The following is a 22,095-nucleotide window of genomic DNA, read 5'->3' as shown; positions in this document are numbered from 1 at the left end:
GACGGTCTACATGTCAATGAGTGAGAGCATTTTATTTATGACCAACTCCTTTAATTTTATTTAATTACACATAAATGTATGTCGTTGACCTGTCGTTTGGGGACAGGCCTAGAGGGATTCGATGCCAAGACATCGCATGCACAACATTCACATGTTAACCACTGCACTACACCAAGCATGGCTGCATGTAATTGTTTTTCCTAATACTGGATGTCGTGTGTGTGGTATGCATCCGTGCACATGTCAATGACAATTTATCTGTTTGGTGTTACCATGCAAAAAATATATTTGCTTGGTGCACCTAATTTTTTCACTTGTTGTCGTATTGAGGGAGACTTAGGAAATATGCTAATGCATTTGACATAAAATTGTAAATGTATTTTTGAATGATGTTTGTCATGCATTCAAAAAATTGATAACATGTACTTCAAAAAATATTCAACGTGTATTTAATAATTTATTGCACAAATTTGTTCTTACATTTCTGCAAACACCTTTAACATGTTTTAATACATTTCTAGAATTACTATTATTACACGATAATTTTTTAAACACATTGAACAATTATGTTGTCATTTTTTTTGTAATTGTGTATTTTACAAATACAATGAAGATACACAATAATTGTCCGTGTTTGTGGTCCTGCATGAATATACATAAATTTACATAATAATTTTTAATATAAATTGAACTATCTAAATCTACATAAATTTTAGAGTAAGTTCATGTTTACGTCTTCAAAGTACACAATAATAAAAATAGAATAAAGAATTAAACTATGCAATAATTGCCTACTGATAATTCTTGTATTTTTTGTATGATTTTTTTATATATTCTAAATATACTAAACCTAGATAGGTTTGATTTACCCTATTTTTTTGACTTTTTCTTATCAGTGAAAACTTGAGCAATGAGAGATTGACACGTCAATTAATGGGGAAAATTGTGGGGGTAAGCCTTGTGTGCACTTAGCGATCTGTGTCGATGGCGATTGCGGATTGGTTTTCTCTTCTCCTCTTAGTTCCCTCCCCGTGTTGATGCGTCTCTCGAAGACTCGCGTGGGTTCTCTGCCTCCGCCGCCCACCGCTCAACCGCCGATGCACCACCGCTCAACCGCCGTAGCTCCTTATAAATGGCTCCCGCCTCGCAAGCTCGCTCCAATGCCCATGCCCATCACGCAGCGCCCACACGCGCTAGTAGGTCCGGACGAGGTGATGCTGGTGGTTTGCGAGGCACCCTCGGCGCGGCTTGGTTCACAGCGGACCGCGAAGCAGAGCTGTGCGGCGATGGCGACGACCAGCACAGGGCACGCGTGACACCGCGACAACAACCACGTGGCCATGGAGGGGCTCACGCAGCGCGCGGCGGTGCGCGGCTAGGCGGACCTCGCGCTGCGGCGGCGGCAGGTGCGTGCTAGCCATGGCCATGAGAGGGGATTTGCGGCGTGACTGCGGCATGAGGCAGCGGGGATCTCCCAACCTCTCCTACCCCCCCTCCTGATGTGGGAAACCATGGATTACCGGTTTTTTGCTGAATCTTTAGTCGTGTAGAAACGGCGTCACGGCTGGGACGCGACGGTGCGGCCACCGGCGCCCTGCATCCTCCACAGGTGTCGCATGCTTATGCCCCTGCCCCCTTCCTTCGGCCGTCCAGACCGCCTCCGTCTCAGCCGGTGGATGTCCATATGCCGAATAACGAGTGCGGCGGCGATCACGGTCTGCCCCACTCCGCCAGTCCTCCGTCACTTCTTCCGCTGGCTTACTACTACTCATGCAGGTGGAGTTCAACATGGAAGAGCTTGCCATGGCCCAAGCATCATTCTGGGCGTAGCTGCCCACCTCCATGTGACGATTGCTCCAACGCAGACCAAGTGTTCGTCGTAATGTCAGAGCGGCCACAGGTAAAAACAAATCAGTTCAGTCCATACATCATGTTGCTATACTTATGAAAACAGTTCCCGAATCCAGGCACCATAGATTATTGCCCTTATTGATGCATTTAGCTACTACTTCTGAACTCTGGATTTGATGGAGGTTTGCATGTTTGTAGTGATGAGGATACATCAGTTCGTGATGAGCTTCGAGGTCTGTGTAGTGCCGGAAGATGGCGACCAGTAGCGGGCGCTCGCGCACTGCTTCTGGGATGACACAACCAAGACTAATAAGGATGAAGATCATGTTCATATTTCCAATGGGTTCGTTCCAGTGGTATGGACGCGGCGAGGCAATTTATTAAGTTTGCAGGAGCAGCCGCTGCGTACTATCCCACACTCTCTGTCGACAGACCACCTTCTTCCACGCCGACGCCGGTCGCCGGGGTACGGTCCCATCCATCGCCATGCAAGAGCGCTCTAATCCCCTAGACAGTACTGCTCACAGCAGTTGCAGGCGCGGACGCATTGCCCTCAGCCGTGGATGCCGCTGTCCCGTACCAAGGATGTGCAGGCATGTTTTAGATTATGATTGTGCAAAGGAATATGTTAGAAAATGACGGTCTGCAATGGTGTACCCAAATACTGAACATCTTCTGATTTTACTGGAAGATTGATGTGGACATTGATGTTATTGCACTGGCAGCTGATTTTTTTCCCTTCACATTTTTGAAGACTGGATTTTCAGCAGCACTGCACTATTAATTAGCTTTCTGCATGTGACTTGTGATTGCAGCTGATGAAGCCATCAACCATTGGAGGCACGGGATTGTCGAGCCCAAGGTTCGTCACCCTTGTTTTCTAAAGGGAAGCTAAAGTTGGGGTTGCCAATCTCCGAGGATTTTCTCAACGGTGAGCACTTCCCTTTTGTTTCTCTTCTTCTGATCTTTACCACAAGTCGGCAATAGTCCCTATTGCACTGCTTGGACTGATCTCTCATTTTAGTCACTATTGTTATTTAATATAATAATAAGCCTCTATTTTTTATTCCGCATGCAGTATTGTTTGCTAAACGAACAAGATTTCTAAGTTGTTATATATTAATGTGGTGATAGGTTGAAAAGTTTGATCACTGAGGAATGGGGATTACAGTCACAGATTATTCGGTTATTTCTCTTGCTGGTGCCTCCGCTGAAAGTGATGCATCTATATACAACCATATATATAAGTTTGCCTGTTCAATCAGAAGATTGTATTAGCTATTAAGTCATAGTTCAACCTTCGAATATACAGTTTTGGCTCAGTAGTTTGAGCCTCCGTTGCGCAACTGGATCATGGTAGACATCCAGACCTGCAGCTGTGTTTTATTTTGTTATCCTTTTTAGAAACTGACACGCTGCCTTTGTTGCCTAAATCCGTGCTTTAATTAAATGATAAATTTACTATAAAGATTTTTTCTTTGACTCTTATATGAAAAAATTGTACGAACATGTGATCGCTATCCAGATTAGTCAGGTCATCCTGCAAATAACTGTGGGATACATTACTGACACTTACTCAATCATTGTAGTGAAATAATACAAGATGGTGAACACCTCGGATGCAGCTCAAAGATCAAATATCATGATATAGAGTAGGCATTAAACCTACCTTATCTACTTAATTTTTTGTTGCAGACTAATCATCTATCTTATCTGTACATGGCTGATTAGGAAGTAGTACAGTACCCGCAAGTTTAATAGTTATCAGATTGTTTCTGTACATAGTTCATTTGTGTACTAAGACGGGAGGCCAAGTTGTTCAATTTGTGGATTTGATTTATTCAGACTGGTGGCATTCCTTAATTTCTGATTCCTGTTTATGTTTGGTTTTGAGCTGGAAATTATTTATTCTGGCACATCTAACTGCTGCTTCTTTTGCCTAGCCTCCTTTCAATGAAATATTTCCAGTCAGTAGACTATACTTGCTATTCCAAGCACATATAGGCCTAGGGTTGTCCACTAAGAGAAGGTGCAACAAATTCACTTGGTTTGTGAATATCTTTGGGGTTTGTATTAATATGAGCTAGCAACTTTTCATATATATGCCAGGTTGTCTTCAAGCCATAGAAGCACCATTGAGCCCTGGAGCTGTGGCGACAGCGCCGTACCAGCCACCGTCGTCCTCTTCCATGCCCTGGCCATCCAGGAGGAGTGCCACGGCTATCGCAGTTCTCCCCATGGCATCCCGGATGGCATCCTCCGGGATGTTGATCGTGTCCTTGCACCGGCGGCAGCCGGAGCCTGGTACGTCCAGAGAGGCATGGCCTTGGATTGGAGCATTGCAGGCATCGATCCACTTCGTGGTAGCCATGGGGTAGGGTGGCGTAGAGCTCAGCCGCGTGAGCTGCAGTTCACCAGTTCATTCCTCACCTGTAAGCCTAGCAAGAAGGAAAATGGTTTGTGCTATATATACGACTGAACTGGACAATTGCATAGAATGTAGATATTTGCACATCTGATTTCTTTTGTGTAGTCTGGGTACTCTTCCCCATGGTGTTAAAAATATATATGTTTGTGAGGTTGTATGACTAACGTGATTTTGTAACACACTAAGTTAACCCAAACTGGCTTGAATTTGTTGGTTATTTGGCCTTGCCTGAACATGGTTGGTGAAAGCAGCAATGCTTGCTTTGATTTTTGTTGTTCAGTTAAATCATTCACATGAGTACCTCAATTTAATTAACAGTGTAAGCTGATTGTGAGGCTGTGTATTTTTTGTTGAAGAAGAAAGTACCACCACATGTAACTCATTTGCACTTAGTGAATTTCAGTTGGCATTTTAATATCGGCCCTACTTTACAATAGAAAGCATCGCTCTGTTTGTAGGTTGCAGCAAGATATCTAAAATACTTGTGCTTCTTACTAATGATGATCCTAATATTAATTAAATGGGGAAATGAATATCGAGTGCGGACATAGTGCTGTTCTTTTAGGGCAAGAAAGAGAAAAATGTTGATTTCGGTTCCTTCCCTTTTATGCATATGGATGCAATGTGTGCTTTCTGTCTATCTGTAATTTGTCTTATAGGCATACTCATGAAGTATACGACCAATTACTCCCTACAGTACATAGTTCGGATTTCTCATTTGTATAGTTCAGTGCTTTCGGGTTGGATAGTTCACTCTTCCTATTTGGTACCAATTTCAAATTGAAGGACTGATTCTTGATCTTCTTCTATATTGGGTATTGTTTAGTTTTGTGGGTAATTTTAGTTCATTTATTTTGCATATTCCCAATTTTTGTACAACTTCTCTGTAAGAAATAGATACGCTAGATTCATACACCTACCTCTGAAAAATATCATTTTTTTGGCCATAGGTGCTGAGTCCAATGCGTACAATCTTCTAGAACCATCTATGACTTTAGCACCAAGGGAAAGGAGGGACAGAGGAAGAGGCACCAGAATGTAAGTTAGGTGGTTAATTGCATGGTCCGCTGGGGTGAGATTTGGCTGCCTATGAACTGATTTGTGGTGGGTGCGTAGATAATGATCAATGTTTGTTCATCACCATTCTGTGGTGTTGATCCTCTATTACTCATTGTTGGAACAGTAACTGTTCAAGTTTGTAGTTGTAGCGTTGTTGCATGAACATCCTTAGGCATTTGTTTACCACAGAATATGCTTTCTGATTTTCATAAAGATTTGACAAACAAATAGAATTGCAATATGCATGGATAAATTGGTCATAAACTCTTGACCTCCTCTGCTCGACATAGTGACTAATTTAGTGGTGAGCGCGTAGTTACCCAGTGTTTGTCTTATTGTTTGTAGGTGGTCCTTCCTGTAGGTCTGTTGGGCAGGGCGATTTGCGTGTCCCCTGTTCCTTCATTCTGGTTGCGTCTTTTGGTATTTTTTTGCATCTATTTTTTTACTTGATTTCTTGCTTGCCGTAGGGTGTCGTTAACTTTTACTTCTTTTTTTGGTAGGCCCAACTATTGATGTGGGAGGAGACCTTTATGAAAACTCTAGGTCTGATGTGTAGTCTTGGTAGAAAGAAACCACAATACATATAGTTTTCATGTTGCAAGATGTAGCACTCATGATCATAATAATGTATCCTTTTGAAATTGTTTCTGTGCAATTGTTTCTGTGCATATATAGCTTGCTTCCTTGTGACTACGGAGTTACAACAACAAGCTTATGAAGCCCTTATTTTCCATCTCATGAGTCAAAAGTAGCATATACACGCGTACCGTATCGTGGCCTTATTTTCTATGGTCCCATGAGTCAAAAGTAGCATATACACATACGTACCGTATCGATGGGGTGCGGCGTGCCGCCGCACGGGTATAGCTAGTTATAAAAACTAAACAGAAACTTGAAAAAAATGTAGAAAATGTGTGAAGGAATTGCACGTCTATAGACGATATCGTTCTACACACATTTCTGGTTACTAGTAGAACGTACAACTTATTTTGGTCAGGTGGCTAGCACGTGCCTGCATTGAGCAGGAGGTCCCACACTGCAGTTTTATTTTAGTGATTTCTCTCTCTACTGACACGTGGGACTTCTAATTTGAGGGTCCTTTCTATGTAATTAAGTAAAAATGATGTGGTTTCTGCAAAAAAAAGCATCACTCGTTCACTTCCAGACACTGACATGCGGGTCATTGCCACTCTGGCGTGCCACGCGAGCAGGGCATACGTGCGGATACGATAGAAGCAATGTATTTACACAGACGGACAAGTTCAAGCACCACTTGTCGGTGTTCTAGGAACCGAGGTATCCAAATTTGCCCGCCTGCAGCCCACGGCATGGCGCCATCGACGGCTTGGTACGGCCCACCTTCAGCGGCAACAACACAAAACCCTCGCGGGGGGCCAAGCCTCGCGAGGCGGACACACCAAGATCTCCAGAAGGAGCGGCCTCTTCAGGCTGGCTCCGGAGGAGCGGAGATTTCCATGCGAGCCCTCACCTCATGAGGTTAGGATGATGCAAGTCATGACGACCAAGGCAAGGCGGGCGCCAGCGGGCCTAGTACAACAGGTTTCCTCTTTGGTGCTAAAGAGGCAGGCGCAGGCGCGGAGTCCTAAGGAATCAGCCAAAGGTTTCCATTTCCATGCAACAAGATCAAGACTGCCAGGACGCCAGGACGGAGGTCATCGCCGATCCCACCACATCGTCACGACCAGAAGCTTTGCAGGCGCAGACCACCTTTCGCCAGGATAAGATGTACTAGTTGTCTCCCTTCAAATTTGGCCGTTGTGAGATCCCTTTCCGCCTTCGTTTTGGGGGAAGAGGACCAAGACCACTATAAGTATAGCCTAGCCACCACCGTAGAAAGGGGGAGATTCAGACCGTCCTCACCAGCTCACGCAAACACAAGAACACACCTCCTGAGGTTGTTCTTCCACTGTACCGGTTCATCTCAGCCCACCTCGAGGCAAATCCACCACAAAGCAAGAGTAGGGTATTACACCGCACTACAAAAAAATACACTTCTATGATGATACGTGTTTGTCACAGTAGGTCGCGTTTTTTGTCATGCATGTACATCCATGAAAAATTTATGACAGAATCAAGATAGTCATACCTGTGCTGTCGTAGAAGTGTTCCATGACATTATCAAAATTATCATCACGGAAGTGTCCACTTCCATGACGATAAATCGCGCGTCACATAAGTGCTTTCGTCAAGGGTGACCGACACGTGGCATCCACCGTAACGGAACACCGTTAAGCTATCGGGTCGGGTTTTGGATCCGATAACACGTTAACAGCCTCGACCAATGGGGATTTTCCACGTGTAAAATCATCATTGGCTGGAGGAAACACGTGTCGGCTCACCGTTGGGACAGATGTCATCCACTCATTGGACGGAAGACGCGTATGGTATGTCGACACGTGGCACGACCCAAAAGAGGCCCATTCCTGCAAAAAGGCCGGCCCAGTAAAAATTAGCAGGCCAGCCCATATAAGGCCTACTTGTGTCAGGTCCATTTAAGCCCACGGCCCATACGAGATGAGCCAATTTGGCCCGTCAACGACCCATTAAAGATTTGACACCATTGCAGCCCATCGTCAGTTCGAGCCCGTTGCTATATATCTGGGCTCAATATCGGCCCGATGAGATTTTGGCCTGTTAAGGGCCCGTTTAATGGATGGGCCAATTTTCAGGATGTACATCTTTCGGCCTTTTAGCGACCCGTTTAAATCTTAGGCTAGTTTCTGGCCCGGTGTGTCTTTCAGCTTGTTGACGGCCCATAAATCTGATGGGTCATTTGTTGTCGGACCTGAGTTTCGGCCTTTTAGCGGCCCATTTAAGTGTTGGGCCAATTTTCTGGCCCGGTGTCACTTTCAGCCTGTTGACGACCCATAAATCAGTTGGGCCATTTTTAGTCGGACCTGAGTTTTGGCCTTTTAGCAACCCATTTAAGTGTTGGGCCAATTCCCGGCCCTGTGTGACTTTCGGCCTGTTAATGGACCATAAATGAGTTGGGCCATTTGTAGTCGGACCTTAGTTTTGGCCCTTTAATGGCCCATGCCCTTCATGGTCCAATACCAGCCCGGTTTCTCTTTCGGCCTGCTAAAGGCCCACAACACAGTTGGGCCATTTACAATACGACCTGACTTTCGGCCTCTTAGCGGCCCATGGTCTTCATGGTCCAGTACACGCCCGCTGTCTCTTTCGGCCTGCTAAAGGCCTACAATATAGTTGGGCCATGATAACCCACAAGTATAGGGGATCGCAACAGTTTTCGAGGGTAGAGTATTCAACCCAAATTTATTGATTCGACACAAGGGGAGCCAAAGAATATTCTCAAGTATTAGCAGCTGAGTTGTCAATTCAACCACACCTGGAAACTTAGTGTCTGCAGCAAAGTGTTTAGTAGCAAAGTAATATGATAGTGGTGGTAATGGTAACAAAAGTAAAGACAGCAAAAGTAATGTTTTTGGTATTTTGTAGTGATTGTAACAGTAGCAACGGAAAAGTAAATAAGCGTAAACCAGTATATGGAAAACTCGTAGGCACCGGATTAGCGATGGATAATTATGCCAGATGTGGTTCATCATGTAGTAGTCGTAACATAGGGTGACACAGAACTAGCTCCAGTTCATCAATGTAATGTAGGCATGTATTCCGTATATAGTCATACATGCTTATGGAAAAGAACTTGCATGGCATCTTTTGTCCTACCCTCCCGTGGCAGCGGGGTCCTATTGGAAACTAAGGGATATTAAGGCCTCCTTTTAATAGAGAACCGGAACAAAGCATTAGCACATAGTGAATACATGAACTCCTCAAACTATGGTCTTCACCGGGAGTGGTCCCAATTATTGTCACTTCGGGGTTGCCGGATCACAACACATAGTAGGTGACTATAGACTTGCAAGATAGGATCTAGAACACACATATATTCATGAAAACATAATAGGTTCAGATCTGAAATCATGGAACTCGGGCCCTAGTGACAAGCATTAAGCATAGCAAAGTCATAGCAACATCGATCTCAGAACATAATGGATACTAGGGATCAAACCCTAACAAAACTAACTTGATTACATGATAAATCTCATCCAACCCATCACCGTCCAGCAAGCCTACGATGCAATTACTCACGCACGTCGGTGAGCATCATGAAATTGGTGATGGAGGATGGTTGATGATGACGACGGTGATGAACCCCCCCCTCTCCGGAGCCCCGAACGGACTCCAGATCAGCCCTCCCGAGAGAGATTAGGGCTTGGCGGCGGCTCCGTATCATAAAATGCGATGATTTCTTCTCCCTGATTTTCTTCTCCCCGAAAGCCAATATATGGAGTTGGAGTTGGCGTCGGAGGGCCACCAGGGGGCCCACGAGGTAGGGGGCGCGCCCAGGGGGGAGGGGGGGGGGGCGTCCCCCACCCTCGTGAGCAGGGTGTGGGCCCCCTGGTCTTCATCTTTTGCGAGGATTTTTCTTTATTTTTTCTAAGGTGTTCCGTGGAGTTTCAGGACATTCCGAGAATTTTTATTTTCTGCACAAAAAACAACACCATGACAGTTCTGCTGAAAGCAGCGTCAGTCCGGGTTAGTTCCATTCAAATCATACAAGTTGGAGTCCAAAACAAGGGCAAAAGTGTTTGGAAAAGTAGATACGACGGAGACATATCAACTCCCCCAAGCTTAAACCCTTGCTTGTGCTCAAGCAATTCAGTTGACAAACTGAAAGAGAAAAAGAAAAACTTTTACAAACTCTGTTTGCTCTTGTTGTTGTAAACATGAAAAGCCAACATTCAAGTCTCAGCAATTATTATGAACTAACCATACTCACAATGACACATAGGTCTCACAATTACTCATATCAATAACATAATCAGCTAGCGAGCCATAATAGCAAAACTCGGATGACAACACTTTCTCAAAATAATCATAACATGATATAACAAAATGGTATCTCGCTAGCCCTTTCTGAGACTGCAAAACATAAATGCAGAGCACCTTTAAAGATCAAGGACTGACTAAACATTGTAATTCATGGTAAAAGAGATCCAGTCAAGTCATACCCAATATAAACCAATAATAATGAATGCAAACGACAGTGTGCTCTCCAGCGGGTGCTTTTTAATAAGAAGGGTGATGACTCAACATAAAAGTAAATGGATAGGCCCTTCGCAGAGGGAAGCATGGATTTGTAGAGGTGCCAGAGCTCGGTTTTGAAATAGAGATAAATTATATTTTGAGCGGCATACTTTCATTGTCAACATAACAACTAAAAGACGACGATATCTTCCATGCTAAACAGATTATAGGCGGTTCCCAAACAGAATGGTAAAGTTTATGCTCCCCTTCCTCCACAAGCATCAATCCATGGCTTGCTCGAAACAACGAGTGCCTCCAACATTCAACGGGTCCCAAGGGGAGTTTTGTTTACAGTTATTTTGATTTAGTTTGCATAAGGCATGGGACTGGGCATCCCGGATACCAGCCATTTTCTCGTGAATGAGGAGCGGAGTCCATTCCTCTTGAGAATAACCCGCCTAACACAGAAGATAAGGGCAGCTCTAGTTGACATATGAGCTATTCGAGCATGCAAAACAGAATGTTTATTTGAAGGTTTAGAGTTTGGCACATACAAATTTACTTGGAACGCCAGGTAAATACCTCATATAGGTAGGTATAGTGGACTCATATGGAATAACTTTGGGGTTTAAGGAGTTTGGATGCACAAGCAGTATTCCCGCTTAGTACAGGTGAAGGCTAGCAAAAGACTGGGAAGCGACCAACTGAGAGAGCGACAACAGTCGTAAACATGTATTAAAATTAATTCACACCGAGTACAAGCATGAGTAGGATATAATCCACCATGAACATAAATATCATGAAGGCTATGTTGATTGGATTCAACTACATGTGTGAACATGTGCCAAGTCGAGTCACTCAATGCATTTAAAGGAGGATACCACCCCATCATACCACATCATAATCATTCTAATAGCATGTTGGCACGCAAGGTAAACCATTATAACTCATAGCTAATCAAGCATGACACAAGCAACTATAATCTCTAAATGTCATTGCAAATATGTTTACTTCATAATAGCTGAATCAAGAACGATGAATCATCATATTTACAAAAACAAGAGAGGTCAAGTTCATACCAGCTTTTCTCTTCCTAATAAGTCCATCATATATCATCATCATTGCCTTTCACTTGCACGACCGAACGGTGTGTATAATAATAAGAGTGCACGTGCGTTGGACTAAGCTAGAATCTGCAAGCATTCAACTCAAGAGAGAAGACAAGTAATATGGGCTCTAAGTTTAAATAATCAATCATGCATATAAGAGCCACTAAGCATTTTCAATATGGTCTTCTCGACCCCCAAAGAAAGGAAAAGAAATAAAAACTATTTACACGGGAAAGCTCCCAACAAGTAAAAGAAGAACGGGAAATATTTTTGGGTTTTCTTTTTAATTCTACTACAAACATGAGAAGTGAACTAACTAATTTTTTTTGTTTTTTCTTAAAGTTTATCAAACACACAAGAAGAAAACAGAAAAAGGAATTTAAACTAGCATGGATAATACAATGAAAGAGTATGAGCACCGACGTCTAGCAATGAGTGTGTGTGAACATAAATGTTATGTCGGTGGGAAATACATACTCCCCCAAGCTTAGGCTTTTGGCCTAAGTTGGTCTATTGCCAGGGATGGCCTGGCGGATATCCGTAGGTGAAGCTGGGGTCGTAGTGTGACGAAGAAGACTCTGGCTGCCACTGGCTGGCAGCCTCCTCTGGATCCCAAGAATAAACAGATAGTCATGGAGGCTCATATTACGGCACCAGCTCCGGGGCTGGTGCAGGGTTCCGATAGGCTTGAACGGCCGACCACGAAACGATGTGAGGTCCTGCAGACAAGTTAAACAAAGAAGGAGTAGGCAAAGTAATAGTCTCAGGCTGATGTTTATCAAAGTACAATTTATATTTGAGCTCCCCATCGCGACTCTTAACAAGGAAATCATGCGCTATCATACTCTTATAATCTAAATAAACACGGGGCAGCGCTGTTTCTTCTTCCTCCTCATGCCTAATAGGTATTTCAAAATGTTCAGCTAGGCGTGAAGCATAAATGCCTTCAAAGATGGGGCCCTTAGTACGGTTCAGGCTTAACCGTCTAGCAACAATTCCACCCATACTAACAGAGTTATCGTGGTATAAACCATGGAGCAAAATAATAATATCAGGAATACTAAGGTTCCCACAGTTCCCGCGTCCAATCAAGCAATGACTAGCAAATAAGGCAAAGTAGCATAAAACAGGATAATGTATGCTAGTGATCCTTACATCAGAAACCTTCCTGGTTTCTCCTACCGTGATGGTGTTAACAAAAACTTCTAATTCGTTATGGTGGGGTTCATCTAAGGTGCCCTCAAAGGGTATTCTGCAAACCTCGCAGAATTATGCTAAAGTCATCTCTTTAGCAATGTCATATAAATGAAACTCTACTGTTGGAGGTGATTTCTTAGAAAAAAAAGTAGAAGTTTTGCACAAAAGTATTTGTGAGTAAGAGATACTGATGACGTTGGTCGTGGAGGAAGTTGGTGAGGCCAGCATTCTCAATCAATAAATGGAAATCTTCATGAATCCCAGCTCTCCTCAAGAAGTCATCGGAAGGCCATTCACAAGGCCGGACCTCCGCGGTGTGAGGTAAATTAAATTTGGGCTTCTCCTCTTCTTCCTTTTGTTTTTCCTTAGAGCTTCGGCTCGACGAGCCCCTCAAAAGTCTCTTCATTATTTCTGAAACAATCTGAAATTTTTAGTAACTTCAAATAAAAGTGAACCAACTTCAATAAAATTGATAGTAACAACTCCCACAAGTGCCTAGGGCCTATATAAAGCATTGGAACTACTTGGAACCATATAAATTTAACATGTAAGCTCAAGAACATGGTCACCTATGCAGCACAAATTTGCGATGAATAAAGCACTAGAACAAAAACTATTTGGACCAATGGAGGAGTCACATACCAAGGAACAATCTCCCCAAGCAGTTTTGCGAGAGGTGCTTTGAGCAAGGAGATCGAAAATCACAACAACGTGGGCTGGAACTCGTGCTTGAGTTGGTTGTTCATGTTTGTGTGAGGCAGAGGAAGAAGATGGGTGCAGGAATAAGTGGGGGAGGGCCACCGTGGGCCCATGAGGCAGGGGGCGCGCCGAGGGGGGTAGGGCGCGCCCTCCACCCTCGTGGCCAGGTGGCAGCTCCCCCCCATGGTAATTTTTGCACAGTAAATTCTCAAATATTCCCGAAAAAATCATATTAAATTGGCATGGCATTCTGAGGACATTTATTTTTGGGATATTTTTATATTGCACGGATAAGTCAGGAAATAGATAGAAAAATATTATTTTACTTTATTTCTACTAGATAACAGAAAATATAGAGAGGGTACAGAAAGTTGTGCTTCTAGTTTCATCCATCTCGTGATCATCAAAATGAACCCACTAACAAGGTTGATCAGGTCTTGTTAACAAACTCATTCCGAATAATCCCGGAACCGGAGAAATTTCGAATGACACTAAGTTACCTCAACGGGGATATGAAAATCCCCAACAATAAGGATATCATACTTTTTCTTGATAGTAGGGAGAGGAAATTCGAAACCTCCAAATATAATCGATGGAACTTTTCCAATAGAGTTGATACTATAAACTTGAGGTTGTTTCCTCGGAAAATGTACCGTGTGCTCATTGCCATTAACATGAAAAGTGACATTGCCTTTGGTGCAATCAATAACAGCCCCTGCAGTATTAAGGAAAGGTCTTCCAAGAATAATAGACATACTATCATCCTCGGAATATCAAGAATAACAAAGTCCGTTAAAATAGTAACATTTGCAACTACAACAGGCACATCCTCACAAATACCGACAGGTATAGCAGTTGATTTATCAACCATATAATCACCCAAGCGTTTAATCATAAAGGTATTCTGTTTTAATTGTCTACCAAAATAAGCATTAAAGTCATCTTGCTTAAACATAAAGTCATCAAACTCATCCAAGCACTGACTAGCAATTTTAGTAGGAGGGACTTCAGCTTTATCATATCTATAGAGAGAGTTTACCTTTACTACCTGTGTCGGGATATCGGGAGGTTCTTCATTAAATAAGTAATTGAGATCATATACTTCCTCAACAGGCGGTAAATTAAGACCATGTATTTCTTCAATAGGAGGTAAATTCTTAACATCTTCAGCTTTAATACCTTTTTCTTTCATTGATTTCTTTGCCTCTTGCATATCTTCGGGACTGAGAAATAGAACACCTCTCTTCTTCGGAGTTGGTTTAGGAATAGGCTCAGTAATTGGTTCAGGAACTGGCTTAGGAGGTAGCTTGGGAGGTGCCCAATTATTTTCATTAGCCAACATATTATTCAATAGAATTTCAGAGTCATCCGGTGTTCTTTCCCTGAAAAGAGAACCAACACAACTATCCAGGTAATCTCTGGAAGCATCAGTTAGTCAATTATAAAAGATATCAAATATTTCAGGTTTCTTAAGAGGATGATCAGGCAAAGCATTAAGTAACTTGAGAAGCCTCCCCCAAGCTTGTGGGAGACTCTCTTCTTCAATTTGCACAAAATTATATATTTCCCTCAAAGCAGCTTGTTTCTTATGAGCAGGGAAATATTTAGCAGAGAAGTAATAAATCATATCCTGGGGACTTTGCACACAACCAGGATCAAGAGAATTATACCATATCTTAGCATCACCCTTTAATGAGAACGGAAATATCTTAAGTAAATAAAGGTAGTGCGATCTCTCATTATTAGTAAACAGGGCAGCTATATCATTTAACTTAGTAAGATGTGCCACAATAGTTTCAGATTCATAGCCATAAAAAGGATCAGATTCAACCAAAGTAATTATATCTGGATCAACAGAAAAATCATAATAGTCCTGATCAGGAACATAGATAGGTGAAGTAGCAAAAGCAGGGTCGGGTCTCATCCTACCTCTAAAAGATTCTTTACTCTGTTTAATTAGTAACCTCTTAAGTTCCTGTCTATCCTGGCAAGCAAGAATAGTTTCAGAAGATTCAACATCAAAAAGATAACCCTCAGGAATAGCAGACATAGGATCATCATCACTAACATCATCGTGTTCAGGTTCAATAATTTCTCTTTCTCTAGACCTAGCAATTTGCTCATCAAGATATTCACCAAGTGGCACAGTAGTATCAAGCATAGAAGTAGTTTCATCATAAGTATCGTGCATAGCAGAAGTGGCATCATCAATAACATGCGACATATCAGAATCAATTGCAGTAGTAGGTTTAGGTGTCGCAAACTTACTCATAACAGAAGGAGAATCTAGTGCAAGGCTAGATGGCAGTCCCTTACCTCCCCTCATAGTTGAGGGCAAAATAGTAGTTCGATCATCTTTCAAGTTCTTCATAGTGTCCAGCAGATATAAATCCCAAGTGACTCAAAGAATAGAGCTATGCTCCCCGGCAACAGCGCTCGAAAATAGTCTTGATAACCCACAAGTATAGGGGATCGCAACAGTTTTCGAGGGTAGAGTATTCAACCCAAATTTATTGATTCGACACAAGGGGAGCCAAAGAATATTCTCAAGTATTAGCAGCTGAGTTGTCAATTCAACCACACCTGGAAACTTAGTATCTACAGGAAAGAGTTTAGTAGCAAAGTAATATGATAGTGGTGGTAACGGTAACAAAAGTAAAGACAACAAAAGTAATGTGTTTGGTATTTTGTAGTGATTGTAATAGTAGAAACGGAAAATTAAATAAGCGTAAACCAGTATATGGAAAACTCGTAGGCACCGGATTAGCGATGGATAATTATGCCGGATGTGGTTCATCATGTAGCAGTCATAACATAGGGTGACACAGAACTAGCTCCAGTTCATCAATGTAATGTAGGCATGTATTCCGTATATAGTCATACGTGCTTATGGAAAAGAACTTGCATGGCATCTTTTGTCCTACCCTCCCGTGGTAGCGGGGTCCTATTGGAAACTAAGGGATATTAAGGCCTCCTTTTAATAGAGAGCCGGAACAAAGCATTAGCACATAGTGAATACATGAACTCCTCAAACTATGGTCATCGCCGGGAGTGGTCCCGATTATTGTCACTTCGGGGTTGCCGGACCACAACACATAGTAGGTGACTATAGACTTGCAAGATAGGATCTAGAACACACATATATTCATGAAAACATAATAGGTTCAGATCTGAAATCATGGCACTCGGGCCCTAGTGACAAGCATTAAGCATAGCAAAGTCATAGCAACATCAATCTCAGAACATAATTGATACTAGGGATCAAACCCTAACAAAACTAACTCGATTACATGATAAATCTCATCCAACCCATCACCGTCCAGCAAGCCTACGATGCAATTACTCACGCATGACGGTGAGCATCATGAAATTGGTGATGGAGGATGGTTGATGATGACGACGGCGATGAATCCCCCTCTCCGGAGCTCCGAATGGACTCCAGATCAGCCCTCCCGAGAGAGATTAGGGCTTGGCGGTGGCTCCGTATCGTAAAACACGATGATTTCTTCTCCCTGTTTTTTTCTCCCCGAAAGCCAATATATGGAGTTGGAGTTGGCGTCGGAGGGCCACCAGGGGGCCCACGAGGTAGGGGGGTGTCGTGGTTCTAAGTCTGACAGTAGAATGGGGGGTAGGTATGGAGAGGCAAGATCCTAGCTATGGAGTAGTTGTATACGCAAGGGATTTACGAGTTCAGGCCCTTCTCAGAGGAAGTAACAGCCCTACGTCTCGGAGCCCGGAGGCGGTCGACTGGATTATGTGCGTATGAGTTACAAGGGTGCGAACCCTTTACACTAAGGAGGGGGGTGGCTTATATAGTGTCTGCCAAACCCCTCCGGCCCTCAGTTATGCGGGGTTTAAAGTAAATAAAGGATTGGCGTTACTGGTAACGCCCTACATAAAGTGTCATCATGGTAATAAAGACTACTTAATTACAGACCATTTGGGTACAGAGTGACTCTTAATCTCCTGGTGGTTGAGTGAGTCTTCGTGGTCGAATGCCTTCGAGTCCGTCGAGTGGAATCCCTCTTGGTCGATTGGAATGTTGTTTCTTCTGAAGATGTCCTTGGGGAGGGTCCTCTGGACAGGCCCATGACCCTACCCTAGGTACATGACTTCATCATTAGCCCCCGAATGGATCGAGGTTTGAATGAGGAAGGAGTTGATAGTATGTCTCGTCCTGGATCAATGACCCTTTTTTTATGATGACATCAACTTTTCTTTCAGTCGCCTTGATCCATTCTTTTCTTCTGTCGAGTGAACTTTTGAACTTGGTGAACTTCCGAGCGACAGATCGTAGGAAATCTACCATGTGACAGGTTGATCTGCTGTTAGCGGATTTTGTGGGATCCGAATTTTGGGAAGCGTGTGAAGCGGGGTGGACCGCGGTACTCGGATGGGATAAGGCGTAGATGCCTTGATTTCCGCGCTGCCTTTTTCACCACGTATCGCGCGTGCACGACTGTTTTGGGATTTGATAGGACCGCCCGGGCCTACTTGTCAGCCACTCGGAAGCGTCCCTATATAAGGTGCCGGGAGAGGGTTTTTGAACAGTGCCTCTCCATTCCCCTTTCTGCCTTCTTCACCCCCGCCTGCTACGCCCGCTTTTGCCTCCGCCCATCCACTCCTCGCGCGCTTCGCCGGCGACAATGGTGAAGGAGGAGACGACGGCCTTGGAGCGAGTGAAGAAGGCGACGACGATGGCGAAAGCAAAGGGAAGAGCAACCAGTCGGGGTGGATCTTCGTCGAGGTCTCGCCTGCCGCAAGGTTGGGTCGAAGGGGATTGGATCCGCTCGACCATCACCCAGGCGGATCTCAACGACCTGGCCAATGAGGGACTGATCTCTCACGGGTCAGCAAGGCTTCCGGGGACCGAGTGGCAACCGCAGCCACTGGAGGGTGAGTGCGTTCTCCTAGCCACTCATGTAGATCGTGGATTCTCCCTGCCACCGAGTCTTTTCTTTCGAGGGTTTCTGAACTTCTTTGGGGCGCAACTCCACCATTTCACTCCCAATTCCATTGCCTACCTCACCGCCTTTGTGTCTCTGTGCGAAAACTTCCTGGGTTGTCGACCGCATTGGGGTCTCTTTAAGCACATATTCACTTGTCGCTCTCAGACGGTGAAAAAGGCGAGTCCGGATGACGATAGGACTAAAGTAATCTAGATGTGCGGGGGTCTTGGAATCCAAGTGAGGAGTAAGAGCGCTTTTCCAGCCATGACCCTTCCCGAGCCGGTTAGAGGGTGGCAGTCGACCTGGTTCTACTGCCAAGACGAGTCAACGCCGGGGCAGTCGACTGGTCTCCCTCCGTTCTCCATGGACCGAGTGAACAAACCGTCTTCTCTGAAGGTGCTCCCGGAGGAGAAGGCTCAGGTAAAAATGTTGATGGAGCGTGTAGTCCAGCTCATTCGGGACGGAGTGACTGGCATGGACCTTCTAGAGGTTTTCCTTCGACGGTGTATTCAACTACTCCATACCGAGGCCACCCGATGTGGCTGTACTGCGGCACCGAAGACACCACTCGGGTCCATCCAGAGGCGGTCAATGACACCACACTGGAGAGGTGGATGGCTGCCATCACAGGGAATAAATATAACCCTCGAGGGGCTAGGAGGATCCCACCACTCGACCATACCTACACACCGGACACGGTATGACCACTTATCCCCGGTTGTGATCTTGCTTTATTCATTCTGCTTCACTGCAAATTGGTCGATTGACCTTTGTCTTGTTTTGTTGTCTGTCAGACCACCACTAAGTTGTACTCGATGCCCAATGGAGCGCAAGCGCCGACCGAGGAGGAGGAAGGAAGTGGGGGCGAAAGCCCAGAGGAGTGGGATTCGGATGCTGATGACGACGATGAAGACGATGACTCTGATGAGGAGGAAGAGGAGGAGGAGGAGGAAGTTGCACCTCCTCGTTCGGAAAGACGCTCGAAGCTTGTCCATGATCCTGCAGCCGAGCGTGGTAAGGGGGTTGCGCCCGTCGCGCAGTCGACCAAGCGTCCTCGGACGACTTCTCCGGTGTCGACTGAAAAAGCTCCGAAGCAATCTCGAGTGGCGCCATCGAAGCCGACGAAGGTCTTGCCGAAGATGAAGATGGTGATCCCCACTATCTCAGGGTAATAGTGTAACTTGAGTTTCCTTGTTTCACATGAATTTATTCTTGGCCGATTCATGAGCTGATCGACTGACTTCTGGGGCTGCAGTGCTGCTACTTCTGATACCTCGGCCAGGGCTGAAGATCATGAGATGGAAGATGCTGTCACTTCAAAACCTGGTATGACTTTTGTAGTTTCGTCTTCAGTCGGTTGGCTCTTTGTCTTTAATCTTGACTCTTTTCTGCAGCTCCATCTAACATCGTTATTGACCTTCCCGACAATGATGACGAGGAACCACCGAGGCAGAGGAGGAACAAGAAAGCGTCTGCTGGCAAGGAGACTCAGGACGTGCCAGCACCCGAGACGTTGGTCGTAGAGGGGGACAACGTCACTCGGCCTACCGTATCTTTTGCGGTGCCGCTGACGAGTGCTCGCCCTTCGTCGTCGAGTGCTGCTCAGCCTTCACTTTTCTCGACCCACCACGTCCCAGAAGACCAAGCCAGTGCTGCTAAAGAAGCAATACGCCAGGCAGGGATCATGATGGATCAAGTGAAGGCAATCCGAGACGCCAGTCAGGCGGCTTATGATGCCAGTTCAGCTCTTCAGAGCAATGTTCAGGTCAGTCGATCACTGCCTGTTCTGTTAGGATATGATATCTTAAAATCCTTCTTTCTGAAAATTTCAGTATCTGTCGTACACCCACTGGGTGCGTTGATTGAAATTCCGGATTAGTGGGGGCACGCTGAGTGCACCCACTGGGTGTAGTCCCCAAGGCTATGGTCGACTGCTGGCAGTCGACCATAGTCTTTATGTCTTAAGCTTTTTCTTTATTCGACCAGGCACGCTGAGTGCACCCACTGGGTGTAGTTCTCGAGACTGTGACCGACTGCTAGCAGTCGACGACAGTTTGAAGATAACCTCTCTTTTTTTGCTACTTGTTGGTCGACTGATCGACTCTAACTGATAGAACTAGTGGGGGCACGCTGAGTGCACCCACTGGGTGTAGTCCCCGAGATTATGGTCGAGTGTTTATATTCGGCTGTAGTCTTAGAAATGATATGATTTTTCCTTAGTCACTCGGAAGTGAACTGTCTTTGACATTTGTCGATTGATTCTTCGCAGAAATCTTGCGAGCTTGCGGCTCATTACACTGAGTTGGAGAACAAACAAATCCAGCTCGAGCTTGATCTGAAACTGGTCCAGGAGAACTTCACGAAGTCGAAGGAGGAAGCAAAAGGTATGTTTGGTGAGAACCTCGACGACTGCTTTTTGCCTCTCGTCCGTTTCAGAGTATGATCTCACTGTGACTTTGCAGACAAACTGAGGGATGCTCTGAAGAAGAAAGACCTTGACTTGGCTGAGATGCAGAAAGCGGCTTTAGAGAAGACCAAGCTCGCAGATGAGAAGCTGGCTTCAATCACCAAGCTTGAAGAGGAAAATACCAATCTGAAAGTTGCTCTTGATGCGGCCAACAAGGAGGTCAGTCGACTGAAGAGTGACAATATTGCCTTGAGTGACAAGGCCAGTGAGTTGGTGGGAAAGAAGAATGATCTGGAGGCTTATCTGGGAGGACTCGCCAAAAAGCTATTCCTCATGCTTGAAGGTAATATTTTGTATCAAATAGACATTTTAACTATGATCTCTCCATCCGACTGCTGTCTTGACTCTGGGGTTGTGCTCGCAGAGTTCTGCCAGAACTTTGAAGAGGAGACTGGTCGACTGGAAATAAATCTGGATCCCATCAACTCTCCTGTGAAAGATGAAGTCGCCATGAATGTGCTTCGACTCGAATCTCGTGTTGCTGCTGTTGTCGACTATCTCGCAAGGCTGAAGGTCGCCACTTCCCGCATCGACACAACACTCTGTCCAAGAGAGACGCTTCAAAACGACCTCGAGTCTCTGATGACTCGACTGAACGAGGTTCCAAGTCGAGTGCAAGAATGGAAGAAGTCTTCTGCCAGGTGCGGCGCGGATGTTGCTCTGTCTCTGGCCCGTGTTCACTGCAAGGAGGCGCGAGAGGACAAGCTGGCAGCCCTTAAGGTGGCTAATACCAAGAAGCATGATTTCCGATCTTTCATGGAGACCTTCATCGCCGCTGCCTCTCGGATTGCAGATGGAATCGACCTGGATGAATTTGTTGCACCTTCCAGCCCTCCGCAGGAGGGGTAAAAAACTTCTATGCTTGATACTTTAAATTTGCCTCGGTATGCCGAGTGATTTTTGTAACCGATAAACCTTAACGGGCTTAGCGCCCGAGCACTTTCGATTCCGTTGGATGTTATCTGAACTTGGATTCGACGTTGAATATGTTTGCATTTGGTTTGAGGTGTCTTTTGCAGGCTAGGGCGAAGCGCTTGTTGCAATCGACTTGTTCCTCAACACACTTAGGCGAGCACTGGGCTGCAGCTAAGCCTCCGAGTGGGAGATCTGCTCTTCACTCGGTAGGATTTTCAAAAACTTAGGCGAGCACTGGGCTGCAACTAAGCCCCCGAGTGGGAGGTCTGCTCTCCACTCGGTAGGATTTTCAAAAACTTAGGCGAGCACTGGACTGCAGCTAAGCCCCCGAGTGGGAGGTCTGCTCTC

The 22,095-nt window shown here is 44.9% G+C and overlaps 1 long non-coding RNA gene across 9 annotated transcripts; it reads left to right on the top strand.

Annotated features, from left to right (window-relative positions):
• Positions 1–1,029: 1,029 nt before the first annotated feature.
• On the top strand, positions 1,030–4,496 carry LOC119336203. 9 transcript variants are annotated; one of them, XR_005162284.1, is made up of 5 exons: positions 1,030–1,900; positions 2,050–2,782; positions 3,441–3,503; positions 3,795–3,880; positions 3,961–4,496. It is a non-coding gene; the product is annotated as an uncharacterized LOC119336203 (long non-coding RNA). The 9 variants fall into 9 exon arrangements; XR_005162253.1 differs by lacking the exon at positions 3,795–3,880; XR_005162270.1 differs by having other exon boundaries at positions 3,795–4,496.
• Positions 4,497–22,095: the final 17,599 nt, after the last annotated feature.

This window comes from Triticum dicoccoides, chromosome 1B, assembly GCF_002162155.2.
Source record: "Triticum dicoccoides isolate Atlit2015 ecotype Zavitan chromosome 1B, WEW_v2.0, whole genome shotgun sequence".
Taxonomy (NCBI): Eukaryota; Viridiplantae; Streptophyta; class Magnoliopsida; order Poales; family Poaceae; genus Triticum; species Triticum dicoccoides.
Note: the sequence above shows the minus strand (reverse complement) of the source record. Positions and strands in the feature narration are given on the sequence as shown.